We start from the raw sequence: 14501 nt of genomic DNA on the forward strand, positions 1-14501 counted from the left end.
ATAGTTTATTTATAAATATTTATAATTATTTATAATTATAAATTATAATTTATAATTATAAATTATAATCGCTCCTTTATAATTATCAGTAACTTTAAAAACTTTTTTTTTTTTATTGGAGTATAGTTGATTTCTTTGGAAGGAATGATGCTAAAGCTGAAACTCTAGTACTTTGGCCACCTCGTGCAAAGGGTTGACTCATTGGAAAAGACTCTGATGCTGGGAGGGATTGTGGGCAGGAGGAGAAGGGGACGACAGAGGATGAGATGGCTGGATGGCATCACTGACTCGATGGACGTGAGTCTGAGTGAACTCCGGGAGTTGGTGATGGATAGGGAGGCCTGGCGTGCTGCGATTCATGGGGTCGCAAAGAGTTGGACATGACTGAGCGACTAATCTGATCTGATCTGATCTGATAGTTGATTTGCAATGTTGGGTTAGTTTCAAGTGTATGGCAAATGAATCAGTTTTACATATCGATACATCTACTTTTTAAAAAATTCTTTTTCCATATAGGTCATTATAGAATATTGAGTAGAATTAGTGACTTTCTAGATCTTAGCTGATAATCTCTACTCTGGATCCTTTTTTTTTTTTTTTTTTTTTCAGATTTTCTTTGCATTTGCAGTTTCCATCAAATTTGGAACATTCTTAGCCTTTATTTCTTCAAATATTTCTTCTTTGCACTCTCTTTTCTCCATTTCTTCTTCAGGGACTCCAATTACATGTGTATTAGGCATCTTGAAGTTGTCACATGCTCTCTTTTGTAATTCTCTGCTTTTCGTATTGGCTAGTTTCTATTGCTGTTTCTTCAGATTCATTGTCTTATCTAAGTTCAGTGTTTAATGTTCCGCTGATGCTTCCCAGGTGGTGCCCGTGGTAAAGAATCAGCCTGCAAGAGACACAGTTTGATCCCTGGATTAGGAAGATCTCCTGGAGTAGGAAATGGCAACCCATTCCAGTATTCTCGCCTGGAAAATTCCATGGACAGAGGAGCATGAAAGTGTTAGTCTCTCAGTCATGTCTGACTCTTGCGACCCCATGGACTATAACCCATCAGGCTCTTCTGTCCATGGGATTCTCCAGGCAAGAATACTGGAGTGGGTTGCCATTTCTTTCTCCCAGGGATCTTCCCGACCCAGGAATTGAACCCAGGTCTCCTGTACTGCAGGCAGATTCTTACTGTTTGAACTACCCGGGAAACCCACAGAGGAACATGGCGGGCTATAGTCCATGGGGTCACAAAGAATCAGACGTGACCGAGCATGCACTCTCAATCTGCCACTAATCCTATTTAGTGTGTGTTACATCTCTAGAGGTTTGATTGGGTCTTTTTATATCTTTACTGTCTCCTCTTAACTAACTGTTTGAAAGCTCTTATCTTCAAGCTCTGATGTCTGTGTCTACTCTGATTCAGTTTTGATTAATTGATTATTTTCTTATAATGGGATGTATTTTCCTATGGGTTTTTTTTTTTTTTTTTGCATGCCTGGTTATTTTTGATGGATACTAGATATTGTAAAATTTATCTTGTTGGGTATTGAACGTTTTTGTTATCTTGTAAATATTTTTGAACTTTCTTTAAGACATGGTTGACTTATTTGAAAGGTTTATCCTTGCTTTTAAGATTAGTTAGATGGGATCAGAGCCCAGGGTTAGTTAATCGTTGCTGCTGAGGCAAAATCCTGAGTTCTCTACCCAATGCTTTTCTTTCCAGTCTGGGTGGTGGGAACAGGCAGTGGCCCTGTTTGTCCTGGGCAGCATCCCTCTCCTCCTTTTAGCTGCTTCCCTGGCCCTGGTGCAGAACTGCATGTGCCTGTTGTAGTCTGCATTGATCACTGGGGTGCCCTGCCAGTCTCTAAGGTTGTCTTTCTGTTCACCTCTCCCTCTTGGCATACTGTCTTGCAAACTCTTACTGCCCTGGTCTGCCTGGACTTCAGCTCCATCTCTGCAGGTCAGGGAGTCCACCAGGTCTGCCCTCCCCCTGTCCCCACCCTGCCCTCACCCTGGGGCACTCTCTAGTGCTCACCACCTTGTTTATTTCTGTCTCTCAGGACCACTTTCCCTTTGTCGCCTGCAGTTGAGTGTCTTGAAAACTACGGTCAAATATTTTGTCTGTGGTTTCGGGTGGGAACCTGATTCTAGTTCCTGTTATTCCATCTTGACTGGAAGCAGAAAGCTGGATTGGAGGCTCCGTTTTAAACGGTATAGAGATTCCATGGTATGGATCATCTTTATCTGAATGTGCTCATGGCCTGATTTGAGAGTCTGGTTTGGCCAGAGGGTGACTGGGGAAGGGTCTGGTGCCGAGAGGGACAGGGACACCTCCCTAGTTATCTGGGCTGATCCTGCCTGGAGGGAGCCAGGCCTCCAAGAACATTTGTGTGGGCTGGAGGTTTGTGTTTCACCACTAGCACCACACACAATCTCAGCAGCCTGTCCAAGGGCTGTGTGCACAGCCGAGCGTGGGAGCCGCGTCGGGGCAGAAAACCCCAGGGTGCTCGGGCTTGCCAGCAGAGGCTCTCGTTCAAGATGTTGTCATGGGGAGAAAGGGGAAAACGGAAGTGGGAAGGGCCTGGTGTGAACCACGCTGGCTGGGAGGCCTGGCCCTCCCCTACCCGGGGTTCTTGGCCCTGGCTGCGGCATTCTGAGCTCCCGCTTGCTCTCCCCCATGATGGAGTGCTTGTTCCTGGGCCTGGGCCCCTGGCCACCTGCGCCATCAGGAGATGGGAGGCCGGGCCAGGCCCAAGGTGCAGACTCAGGGCTCCCTTGAACGTCTGAACTCGGCCGTGGCCATGGAAAATATCTGCTGGGCCTGCCGCCTTGGGAAGGGCGGCTGGAGGAGGCTATAAATCAGGCAGCCGGTCGTCAGCCACCCCCGCCTTCCTTGTCCTGAGGAGAGGGCCGTGGGCAGGCCCTGGGGAGCCCACTGTCCGCAGGCCAGGGCCAGGCCAGCTGTGGCCACTCTGTGGGGCCAGACTTCCAGGGGAAGAGGCCAACAAGGCCTGCGGGCCTCTGAGTCTTGCTGTGCTGGTCGTCTTGTTGTAGAGAAGGGGAAGCTGAGGTTGGGCAGTGGCTTGTCAAAGGACACACAGCCTGACCCAGGGCTGGGCACCTCTAACTTTTCCCCTCCTATAGAAAAAGGGGAAGAAAGGGGCACGGTGACTGGGGGCCAAGCTCTTTCAGAGCTGGATCTCAAGTGATTCTCCCTGTCCCCCACCCCATGGCAGGTTTCTTTGCTCTAGAAGTCCTCTTGGCTGTGTGAGGCCACATAGCCAGTGAGTACAGACCGAAGTGGGTGTTCCTGCCTCTGAGACACCCACCCCGGTGGCACCTTGGACAAATGAGGGGCCTTAGTCCTTGGGGATGTCCCTGGTGGTCTCAGAGGTCCTCTGGTGGCCTTCTTCCCTGGGCCATGGCTGGTCAGCCCCTGAAGGGCAGGGTGATTCATGTTCGCTGTGCGCCTTTGGGCAAGGCCCTTGTCTCTCTGGTCCTCACTTGCTGCATCTGTCAGGTGAAGGGGATATGACCGTCCCAGGGCCCTGGGATTTGATCTTTCCTTGGGATGCCTGGCTGGGGAGTGGCCCTGGAGTGGGCTCTGAGGAGAGTCTGGGGCCTCCCAGAGGGCATCACTGTACCTCTGGTGGAAAAGGTCAGAAAGTCTGGACCTTCCAAGGATCAGAAGGATCGAGGCTTCCCTAGGGCCTGGGGTGACCTCTGGAGGTTGTGTTGGGAGATTTGGGGAAATTTTCCTTATTGACACTTGTGTATATGTCAGGGGGAAGGAGAGGCTGTCTTCAGGTTATTCTGGGCAGGTGACCACATTTTAATCATCACCTGTGGTCCTTGGTTTCTTGTCCCTATTAGCCCCTAACAGCACCCGCCTGCCTTCCCACTGGCTAAGCCAGGCCCTCCTCCCCCACAATGTCTCCGTCAGCTCTTGGACCATTGCTGCATCAATCTTTCCTTCTCTGCGCTTTCTCAGACCTCACCCCTGTCCCTTTCTACTCTGTTCTCATGCCCTGAAGTTCTGTGTTTGCCTCTTTGCAAAAACAAAACAAAACAGCCACAGTATTTCCAGGTCCTTCTGGAATCCTGCCCTTTAGTTCCTCTTCATTAGGCGCACTTTTCTCCTCTAAACCCTGTCCCGGGAAGGTCTGACCCTGAATGCCCTGTTGTGCAATCCTGAGGAGCTGGTCCAGCGCTGGGAGGATAGAGGGGCGGTGGCATGGAGCGGGGAGACGGTCTAGACTGGGCTGCACCTTGGCTTTGCTGCAGCCAGTACTGTTGCCAGACATTTCTCCCTATCCTTTGCTGGTCTGGATCTTGGTAGCTTCACTGCTTTTCAAAATAAAGGAGTTGGGTGATGGGAGAAAGGCAGGTCGCCAAGGAGGAAGCTGGTCTTGTGTAGCCAACTTGAGGGCACGATGCGAAGGCTTGTGTGGACTGACCCAGTTGGGGGAGGATGTCTAAGCTGGGGCTGTGAGTGGAGGAAGGGGCCCAGGAGGCAGCCTTGGTTCTTGCCTTCCCAGAGCCCCTCATGGTGGAGCCTGGGCCGGGGTGGGTGAGGATGCTCAGGATGTCAAGGGGCAGGGGATGTGCTGGATGGGTGGCACAGGGAGTGGGAGGGCTTCCCGTGAGACGGACAACCTCCCCTGCCCTGTGCCATGAGTGGGCTGTCGAGGGCCTGTGGCTGATCCAGACTCAGCACTGGTCCCAAGCCTCCTGGCTCCCCAGCTGGCCTTGGGTTCTGTAGTTGTATCCCACCACTGGCCTAGCTGGCCATGCCTCCCCCTCCCCCAGGACAGACTCCTATCTGACGGTTGTCACACTTTTGATTGGCTAACTGGGTATCAGATCTCTGTCTCTTTCATCTGGTGAGAGAGCATTGGCTCTCATCAATGTCTGCTGAGGGAGGGAAGAGAGGGAGGCAGGAAGGGACAGGTGATCATTCTGTAATGTATAGAAACGTCAAATTGCTGTTGTATACCTAAAGCTAACATAGTGATGTAGTCCGTTTTACTTAAATAAACTAAATAAAATTTAAATAATAAATAAATAGAACAAACATTGCGTCCTGAGGATGTACTGCTTAGCATGATAGCCGTGGTTAATAACGATGTATTCTATATCTGAAAGTTGCTAAGAAAATAAATCTTAAAAGTTCTCATCATGAGGAAAAAAATACGTAACTACATGAGTTTGATGTTTGCACCCTAGACTTCCTGTGTTGATCACTTCACAATATACATACATATGAAATCATTGGGAGTCCCTTGGACTGCAAGGAGATCCAACCAGTCCATTCTGAAGGAGATCAGCCCTGGGACGAATGATGCTAAAGCTGAAACTCCAGTACTTTGGCCACCTCATGCGAAGAGTTGACTCATTGGAAAAAACTCTGATGCTGGGAGGGATTGGGGGCAGGAGGAGAAGGGGATGACAGAGGATGAGATGGCTGAATGGCATCACTGACTCGATGGACATGAATTTCAGTGAACTCTGGGAATTGGTGGTGGACAGGGAGGCCTGGTGTGCTGCGATTCATGGGGTCGCAAAGAGTTGGACACGACTGAGCGACTGAACTGAACTGATGAAATCATTATGTTGTGTGTGTGTGTGCTCAGTTGCTTCAGTCGTATCCAACTCTTTGTGACACTGTGGGTTGTGGCCCATCAGCTCCTCTGTCCATGGGGATTCTCCAGACAAGAATACTGGAGTGGGTTGTCGTGCCCTTCTCCATGGGATCTTCCCGACCCAGGGATTGAACCTGAATCTCTGCATTGCAGGCAGATTCTTTACCGCTAGCCACCGGGAAGGTCCATTGTGTTGTATACTTCAAGCTAGTATAATGTTATTGGTCAATTACATCTCAATGAAATGGGAGGGAGGGAAGGAGGGAGGCAGGAAGGAAGGTAGGAGGTCGAGGGTGGCTTGCTGGGGGCGGGGAGGTGGGGAGCTTGATGCAGCAAGGCTTGGTATCCAGTGGACACTCGGGTCTAGCTGCTGTCTGGCACTGGGCAGGGCAGGGTGGGGGGAGCCCTCCAGGAAAGAGCCGGGAGGGGCTGGCACAGAGCCAGGAGACTGTCTTCTAATAACAGCCTCTGGACAGAATGACGAAGATCCCTACTGTGTTGGCTGGGCCGGCATGTGCCATCTTGTCCACTGGAAGAGATTCTGACGGACTTGGGGGCCTGCCTTTGCTCACGGAGCTGAAGTTGGATCTGGTGTGTGCGTCACATGTCTGTGGGCCCAGGCTGCGAGAGACAAGTAGGGGTCAAAACCCAAGACCATTTTCACAGATTTTGGGGGTAGGTTCTATTCTTAGAGGGTTTTTTCAATGACAGGGCCTTTTATGTTTTCCCTGGCCGGTCGGATGGCCAGGGCTTTCCAAAGCCATATTTCTCTGTCCATGGAGACAAGCACAGAGTCCTGAGAGGACATCTTGCTTTAAGAACTTTCCTCTGGGGTCCCAAGAAAAGCCCCACTGGTGATGCAGACCCTACGTGTCCCCCAACCTTTCCTGCTGGATGGAAGTCTCCTGGGCCTCCTATATTGTCACCTGGATGTGTTCACCATGCTCTGAGCTGCAAGGAGGATGTACAGATGGCCCTAGGGCACGGGAGTAGGTGCAGGTGAGGAGCCAGAGCATGTGGGTTGTGGTTCCCAGGCTCTGGTGTCAGCCAGGAAGGGTGGGGCCTCGGCCGAGGGATGTGGTGGCCACCTTCCATGGTGCTACCTGAGGACATGCTGGGAGTGGATGTCACTGGCTCGGGAGATACCTGGAGGAGACCCAGGCTGTGCCTCCCAAGTTGTCAAAGCAAGCTTCTCACCTCCATCCCCAAACCGTTAGGTGTGTCCCAGGAATTGGCTAATAACCCTCATACATTGCACGTGTTGATGTGAACATTTAAAAAATTTTTTAAAGAACTGACACTCTGAGGGGAGCTTTTTCATGATTTCACCCTCACCTGTTTGCACCCCATCCCTGCACCCCATCCCTAGCAGGAGTGAGGGGTGGATCCCAGCCAGGCACAGGATTCAAGCCCTCCTGGGGAGACCCCAACCAGCTTGCTGTGCCCTGGGAGGGGGAGGGAGAGGCCAGGAAGGCTCCTGGAGTTTCCAGCTCCCCTTGTGCACAGACTCTGCAGGAAGAAAGGGCCAACTTTGGGAGAAGCCTCTTGTGAAAATGAAAGTTGCTCAGTCCAACTCTTTGTGCCCCTATGGACTGTAGCCCACCAGGCTCCTCAGTCCCTGGAATTCTCCAGGCAAGAGTATTGGAGTGGGTAGCTGTTCCCTTCTCCAAGGGATCTTTCCAATCCAGGGATCAAACCCAGGTCTCCTGCATTGCAGGCAGATTCTTTACCAGCTGAGCTACCCGGGAAGCCTTAGTCAGGGGCTTTCCAGGGTCTTAAAAGCACGAGGCGCTATTTTGAAAGCTCTGTGAAGTCTTCCACTAAAGAAACTTGCTTCATGCTGACCTAGCGTTTCTAAACCTCATCACCTGTGGAGCTGTCATTTCCCTGGGTTTTTAGGTGTTTCTCTGATAAAAGGCTCCTGAGTTAGCTCTGGTCTGTCTGCCTTTGTGTCTCTTGAGGCAGCAATGAGCTGTCACCTTGATTCATTGGTTCTTGCTGCAAATGCCCAGCGCAAAGAGCTGAGGGTCCTCTGTCTAGGGTGTGGTGAGCACTGCCTTACTTCTAGCCCCGAGGCCCCTGCTGTCCACAAGTCCCAAGCTGGTACCCACTCTGCCAGGGGTCTTTCCTTGACCCTCCTCTGCCCTTGGGATGGAGGATTCATATCTGGCAATCCCATGCTGTCCCCAGACATCCCGGTGTGGGACCAGCAGACCTCTCCCAGGTGCCCTAGGGTCCCTTTCACACCCTGAACTCAGTCCTGGATGCTGCAGAAAAGTTGACTGTTTTCATACATTCTGGGGACAGAGCCCCTATCACCGCATGGCGCACTGCTGCCTTTTTGCCTTTAAGCGAGGCTTAAAGTCCCAATGGCTCAGTTGAGGTTTTGGGAGTATGTATATATTGTGCTTTAGAAAGCTTCAGAATTTGCAGGTTTTGATCCTGTGATAGGGCCTGGACTCCTTTTGGTGATAAAAGTAGAGCTTCCTTCAGGGTGATAAGAACGCAGTGACTACCCTGTGCTCACAACACCCCTGCTTCCTACTGCCAAGACTCCTTGGGCTCTGATGCCCAGGGTCAATGCTGCCTCCTCCAGGAAGCCTTTCCTGACAGCCCAGGCTGATTCCTGCAGTACCCACTCACGTCTGTGTCTTCCTTTTGCAGGGAATCTGTGAGGCTAGAACATTGAGGACCCCGGGGTTGGTGGGGGTTCGTCCTGAATAGCTGCAGCAGGGTTGGGAGGGGGTGTGCCTGCCTGTGTTGTCAGTGGACACTTGGAGCCATCTGCCCTCTGTTAGGGCCATCAGGGCTTGTCCAGGGAACAGATAGGAGATTCTGCAGGACGAGAGGCGTCCTGTTGCCCAGCAAAGTTCTGGCCGTGTGGGAGTCAGTGAGGAGGTGAGACAGAGTTCACCATGTGTCTCCGAGGCCAAGGTCTCCTTTGTTTCCAAAGTTCGCTGCCTGATCTCCTTCTGGTGTGTTCCAGTGCGGGCTGGAGGAGACGCGAGGCATAAGATTGGAGGTATTGGTGTAGAGGGAGATTTGGGGATTGAGAAGGCAGCAGGAAAAGACTCCTGGAATCCAGACAGCATTTGTCACAGTGATAGCGCATGTTTTCCAAACAAGAGTCCCTCTGTGGATGAGGTCACAGGGACGTCTGGGTCCCCGCCCAGTGCCTCTCCCGTGGTGGATGGGGTTTCCTTACACCCCATGCGGAGGGTTCAGAGGCTCACGCTGGCGAGGCCCGGCTGGGGTGAGCTATTCCTGCTGTTCTTCTGCATGTCTGCAGCCGGCTGACCCTTCCCGATCCCGTAGCCTTCAGTCCAGCTGTGGCGCCTCAGCCTGAACCTATCGGCCTCACCAGGAAGCACTGTGGCTGGGGCAGCACGTCCCTTCCAGCTCCTGGGCAGTGTGAAGTTGGCCAGCAGGCCCCTCCAAGCATGTGCCCACTCGGTGGGGACCCCAAGGACCTCCTTACCTGGGGAGGACTGTCCCACAGCCCCTCTAGAGAGGATTCAGGGAGGAGCCCTGGGGTAGGGAGGCACAGAGGCTGCCCTCAGCAGAGAAGAAAAGACTGTGGTCAGGAGGGACCCCCATCTCAGGACTGGGAAAGTCCTTATGCCGAAGCACATGTTCTGTGTTCTTCATCAGTCTGAGAAAACCTGGGAGGTGGCTGGGGCGTGGAGGAGCGTCCCTGTGCTCAGACTGGCCTGGTGGGATATTGACTCAGTTCCTCAAGACCTTTGTGCCTCAGTTTCTGCATCTGTAAAATGGGAATGTTATCGTGCTCCCCTCCACCCCCACGGGGTGATTTTCACAAATCACAGTGTGACATAACAGAGTCAGCGTCTGAAAAAAAGCAATGGCTGTCATGACTGTATTATTATAGGGAAAGATTCTAAAAAACTTCAGTGAAATTCCTGGGGCTGATACTAGAAGCTCCAATCAAGGCAACTTGCCCTGTGGGGCTTGTTCCCAGATCTGCCTTATCTCTGGGTATGAGAGGCAGGTTCACGAGAAGGGAGTGGGGATGGAGGGAAGCCAGCCTTCAGAGTCAGACCAAGGCCACACCCAGAGGAAATCGGGCAGCTGCCTCTTTCCCCTATCCAGCGGGTGTACTCATGGGGTTTTGGCAAGGCTGAGATGTGGAGATGACCGAAAGACCTGAAAAACACACAGCCGCTCTAAGGGCTGTTCATCTTTTCCTCCCATCTGCAGTGTGCCCTGGGCTTTCCCCGCTCCAGGCAGTGGGCCTGGGACTGTATGCGAGCTGCTTCCTTGGTTGGGAGCTGACTTCCTTGGAGAGGCGGAGACCTGAGTCCCTGAGGAGGTGGTCATGGCCTAGAGGGCTCAGAGCTTTTCCAAATGAGAGCAGTGTGTGAGGCCAGGACCTTGAGTGCATGGAGCAGGGTGCCGGGGTGCAGGGGAGGCAGCTTACACCCCAGCCTTGTCTGGCACCGGGGTCCATCACGTTCAGTGGGGATGTTTTTATCCACGATCGGCCCCCAAGGGGCAACCCCTCTCTCATCTCTGTCTGCGACTGCCGAGAGGGTCATACAATTATGGGTCTCCTCATTTCCAAACCAACTGGGAAATTAAGCCGCATCTTCATCAGAGTGCTATTAGTAATTTCCAAGAAAGGAGTAATTGAAAAGAAACTTTTTAATACCCTCAGCAAATTGGCATGGGGGGCACGGGGCACCAGGGGGCTTCTCCCCACCTCCCCCATGGTCCCCTGCCCCGCCCCCCTGACCTTCTCTCCAGCAGCCCCAGCCTCAGTCCTGGCTCCATTCAACAAGCCGCCTGATCCTCAAGTTCTTTTCTATTCCCTCGCTCTTATTCTTATTCTCCATCTGGGAAAGGAGGTTGTCCAGGACTGCACCCCGTGGGCGCTGCGAGGTGAGGGACCTGACATCCTTGGAAGCGCCGGGCTCTGTTAGGCACATCCAGGGCCTCCGTGCCCGGTGTCTGCAATGTTCCCTTCGATGCTGGCACCCCGGCTGCCTCCATCGCCTCTGGGCTCAGTCCATGCCCGTCTCCTCCTGACCTTTCTGGAACCCAGACCCACTGAAGCTCTTCTCTAAATGCTTTTACTTCGTACTCCACCATGTATTGGTGTATTATTTTTTATTAAAAGCTGCAGCATCTCCGGTGTGGAGTAGCAGTGTCTCTCCCAACACGCATGCGTTTCTTGTGCATTCACTCTGCACCAGGCTCTGGGCTTGGTGCTCCTGTGCAGTGGGTTCATGTATCCCTATTTTACACAGGGAGACACTGAGGTTCTGATAAGTGAAGTGGCCGGTGGAGCTGGGGTTCCTTTCGAGGCCCACTGAGCCTAGCTGTGGAGCCTTCTCCCTGTGGGAGGGTGGGGTGCTTTCGGTGGTCCTGTCTGCACCTAAGAAGTGTGTTCAGGCTACTGGAGAGCAGAGGCCATGAAACCCGCTGCTTTGCCACTGCTGTGAGCAGATGGTGACTTGAGCCATGAAGGTACCTTCTCTGTGCTGTCTTTGGCGTCAGGCCAACCTGGTCACTTAGTTGTGTGACCTGAGTGCTCTGTGTCCCTCTGTGCCTCCCTGTCCTCACACGTGGGACAGAGGTCCTTGTTCTTGCCTTGCAGGGGTGTCCTGGAGATGACACGGTGGTAGGCACTCGGGTGAGGTCTGGACCTAGAGAACATTCTGTGAGTGGCAGTTCTGATTGGGAAAGGCTCCTGCCTCATCCCTGCCAGGGTAGGTCCCGGTGTACCTGGACCTGGAGGCGCTGTCTGCCCCTCCTCTGCCTGCTGCCTGCATCTGGACGGGACCCCACAGCTCCCCCTCAGCCCCAGGACTTCAGGCCTTGCTCTGCCTGCCCTCAGAGGTCCCCCACACAACTATGCCCAGCAGGCTGCAGTCCCCCTTACCGCCACAGCTGGGGGCAGGATGGCTCCCTGGGAAAAGTGGGCCAGGAACCTTTGACAGACAGATAAAATACCTGTGGGCTGAGGGGCTGTCCCATATTTTTCTCTATTCATTCATTCAGTTGGGGAATTTGAGGGCTTCTTCAAGGCTGGTGGGCCTAATATTCCTATGGCCTCCTGAGGATGAGGAGAGGTAACAAAATTCCTCATTGGGAAATGGTCCAACAGCAGACACTGTGACCAGAAGTGACACTTCCCTGCTCTGGGATCCACTCTGACATTGGAACCCACTTTGCACTCAGCTTGGTGTGCGGCACTGGCACCCACCCACTGCCAACATTGATTGGATGGTTGGATGGATGGATTTGTCAATGGAGGAATGAAGGGAAGTCAGGAGAGGCTCCTGGGCCTTTACACATGTGCTCAGCCCTGTGGCGTCTTCAGTAAGGTGTGCAAAAGTCAGCGCACCCCCTGCTCATCATGAGCCCTTGGCTGGTGCTGAGCAGCCGGCACTGCCTGGGTCCAGTGGGCTCTTTCTGCTGCAGAATGAAAGTTTCTGGGGCTCCCTGGGACTTGGGGCACCCGCAGAACCTCAGGACCCTGAGCATTTAGCCCCCCTCTCTGGGACTTTGTCTCTGCCTGGCCTGGCCTCCTTACTGCTGGGGGGACCTCATCACCTGTCCCCCCCTGCCGCTGAGACAAATGAACCTGCCTGGCCTGAACTGTGGAGCGTACTTCTGGCAGCGATTTCCCTGGGTTCCAGGAGGCAGGCTCAGGGGCTTGTCCCTTGGGCTGCTCCTATGTGTGTATACCAAGCAGTGCCCGTGTGCTGCTGTGTGAGGACATGTCCCTTTCATATGCCTGTTGTACGTGACTTGTATATTTATGAATGCCCAAGTGCGTCTGTTATTGTGTGTTTGTAAATTCATCCATTGGATGTGAGTGCATTTCTGATTGTGTATGGATTTTGAGTTTATAGAAGTTTGAGTGCACAGTGTGCACATGTGTGTGTGTGTGCGTACACAGATAAATGCACATCCTCTAGATGTCTGCATGGCAGGACAGGTCCTGCTTGACTGATGATGGGTGCCTGCCTGTGCCTCCTGCCCTTCTCCTTGGCCCCACAGAGGGAGGGAGTTGCCTGGAGCAGGACTGAATGAAACCAGCTTGGCCAGGGTGCTGGGTGGTGGTGGTGGTTGGAAACCTGGCAGGATGGGGTGCTCAGGTCTTGGCTGGATACCCTGAGAGCTTGGCCTTTGATGTTTGATCCGAGGCCCGTGGTGGGGGTGGGGCTCGTGTTGCTGGGGTCTGTGAGTCTCATGGGCTGATAAGCCCTCGACTCTGCAGGAGCCCTTCCTTCCATGCACTGAGAGGCTTTGCTGTACACTCCCAGCCTGGAGTTGTCTGCAGGCAGGGGCCTTTCCATCTCAAGCAGACTCCGCTCCCAGGCCGAGGCCCCTAGTGGACCTCAGCAGCTCTCATTCTGTATCCTGTGTGTGTAGTGCTTAGTTGTGTCTGACTCTTTGTGACCCCACCCATTGGGCTTCTCTGTGCATGGGAGTCTCCAGGCGAGAATACTGAAGTGGGTTGCCATGCTCTCCTCCAGGAGATCTTCCCAACCCAGGGATCAAACCCTCATGTCCTGTGTCTCCTGCATGGCAAGTGGATTCTTTACCCGCTGAACCATCGGGGAAGCCCATTCTGTATCCTGGTTGTGCTCACGTTCGCTCAGACCATATTGTTTGGTGCTCCTTGGAGTTGTGCCAGTTTGTGGCCCCTTACGAGACGTGCAGACCCTCAGCTTCCATCTTCCCAGCCCCCTCTCTCCTCAGACACTCACATCCTCTGTGCTGCTGATCACCAGCTTCCCACTGGCCTCTCAGTGCCCATAGCTGCCTCCTCTCCTGGCCTTTGCCTGGCAGTTCCTTCTCCTGGAATGCCTCCTCTCCTGGACATTGCTCCATCCGGTACTGGTGCTAGGTTACCAGTCTGCCTCCACAGCTGGACCAGGGGTGTGCTGAGGGTAGGAGCTGCCCTTGTCTGGGTCCTGGCTCAGGTGCCTGGCACAGACCCCAAGGCACTTGGGGGTGTTGGTGAGTGACCAGGTGCATTGGGAGGGTGCCCTGCATTTAGGATGTCATTGCCCAGAGGACAGCCAGGTGTTACCCGATGGGCAGGTGATTTGAGGTAGGGACAATGTGAGGTGGGACCTGTGTGCAGAGTCCTAAATGTTTGCCCTTCTTCTGCTCTGTGGTCTTAGCAAGAGAGGGAACCTCTGGGATCCTCGGTTCGTCTTGAAAGTGGGGCTGGGACTTCCCTGGTGGTCCAGTGGTTAAGACACCATGCTTCCAATGCATGGGGCTCAGGTTCAATCCCTGGTCAGGGAACTAAGGTCCCCCATGCTATCTGGTGCAGCCAAAATATACAAAAAAGAAAGAATAAAACAAGATGGGGCTGGGAACCTCTGAATGTCGTGTGGATTGGGAAAGGTTGCCAGTGGGAAGCCATGTGCTGGGTGCCTGCAGGTGTCTCTGATTATAGTAGTAATAGTAATTGGGGCTCAGCCATCAGTGCTGACCACACCTGCCTGACAGATGGAAAAAGGCCTCCTCTGTGAGCCCACTACACCCCCTCTGCTCCCACCTGCTGAGTCTGAGTTAATCTTTGGAGCCCAGGCACTGCTGATGACATGCATCTCAGCCCTGCTCGCCAAGGCCCAGAGCCCACCAGGAATCCTCGTCTGTCCTGGCCACATGAGGCTCCGTGGCAGCAAATCAGAGTGCATCTTTGAAGAGCACGCCTGAGCAAGCCCAAAAGCAGCCATGCGATCTTGATGTGGTGCTGCTGATGGACACTGCATGGGTCCCCACTCCTGCAAGGGGGCTGAGCCTCTCTCTGCGTATTGTGTGCAAAGGGTAGGCTGGTGCACAGGGTGGCAGCCAGCAGCCCCAGGGCCGGTGCTCAAG

The 14501-nt window shown here is 53.2% G+C and overlaps 1 protein-coding gene and 1 non-coding gene across 2 annotated transcripts in view; both read left to right on the top strand.

Annotated features, from left to right (window-relative positions):
• The window catches only part of GLI2 (GLI family zinc finger 2), a 265521-nt gene that overhangs the window by 25622 nt on the left and 225398 nt on the right, over positions 1–14501 (top strand). The gene's annotated exons all lie outside the window — the stretch shown is intronic.
• On the top strand, positions 13850–13922 carry TRNAW-CCA. The gene has a single exon. It is a non-coding gene; the product is annotated as a tRNA-Trp (tRNA).

The sequence above is a fragment of the Bison bison genome, unplaced genomic scaffold, assembly GCF_000754665.1.
Source record: "Bison bison bison isolate TAMUID 2011002044 unplaced genomic scaffold, Bison_UMD1.0 scf7180017864471, whole genome shotgun sequence".
Classification (NCBI taxonomy): domain Eukaryota; kingdom Metazoa; phylum Chordata; class Mammalia; order Artiodactyla; family Bovidae; genus Bison; species Bison bison.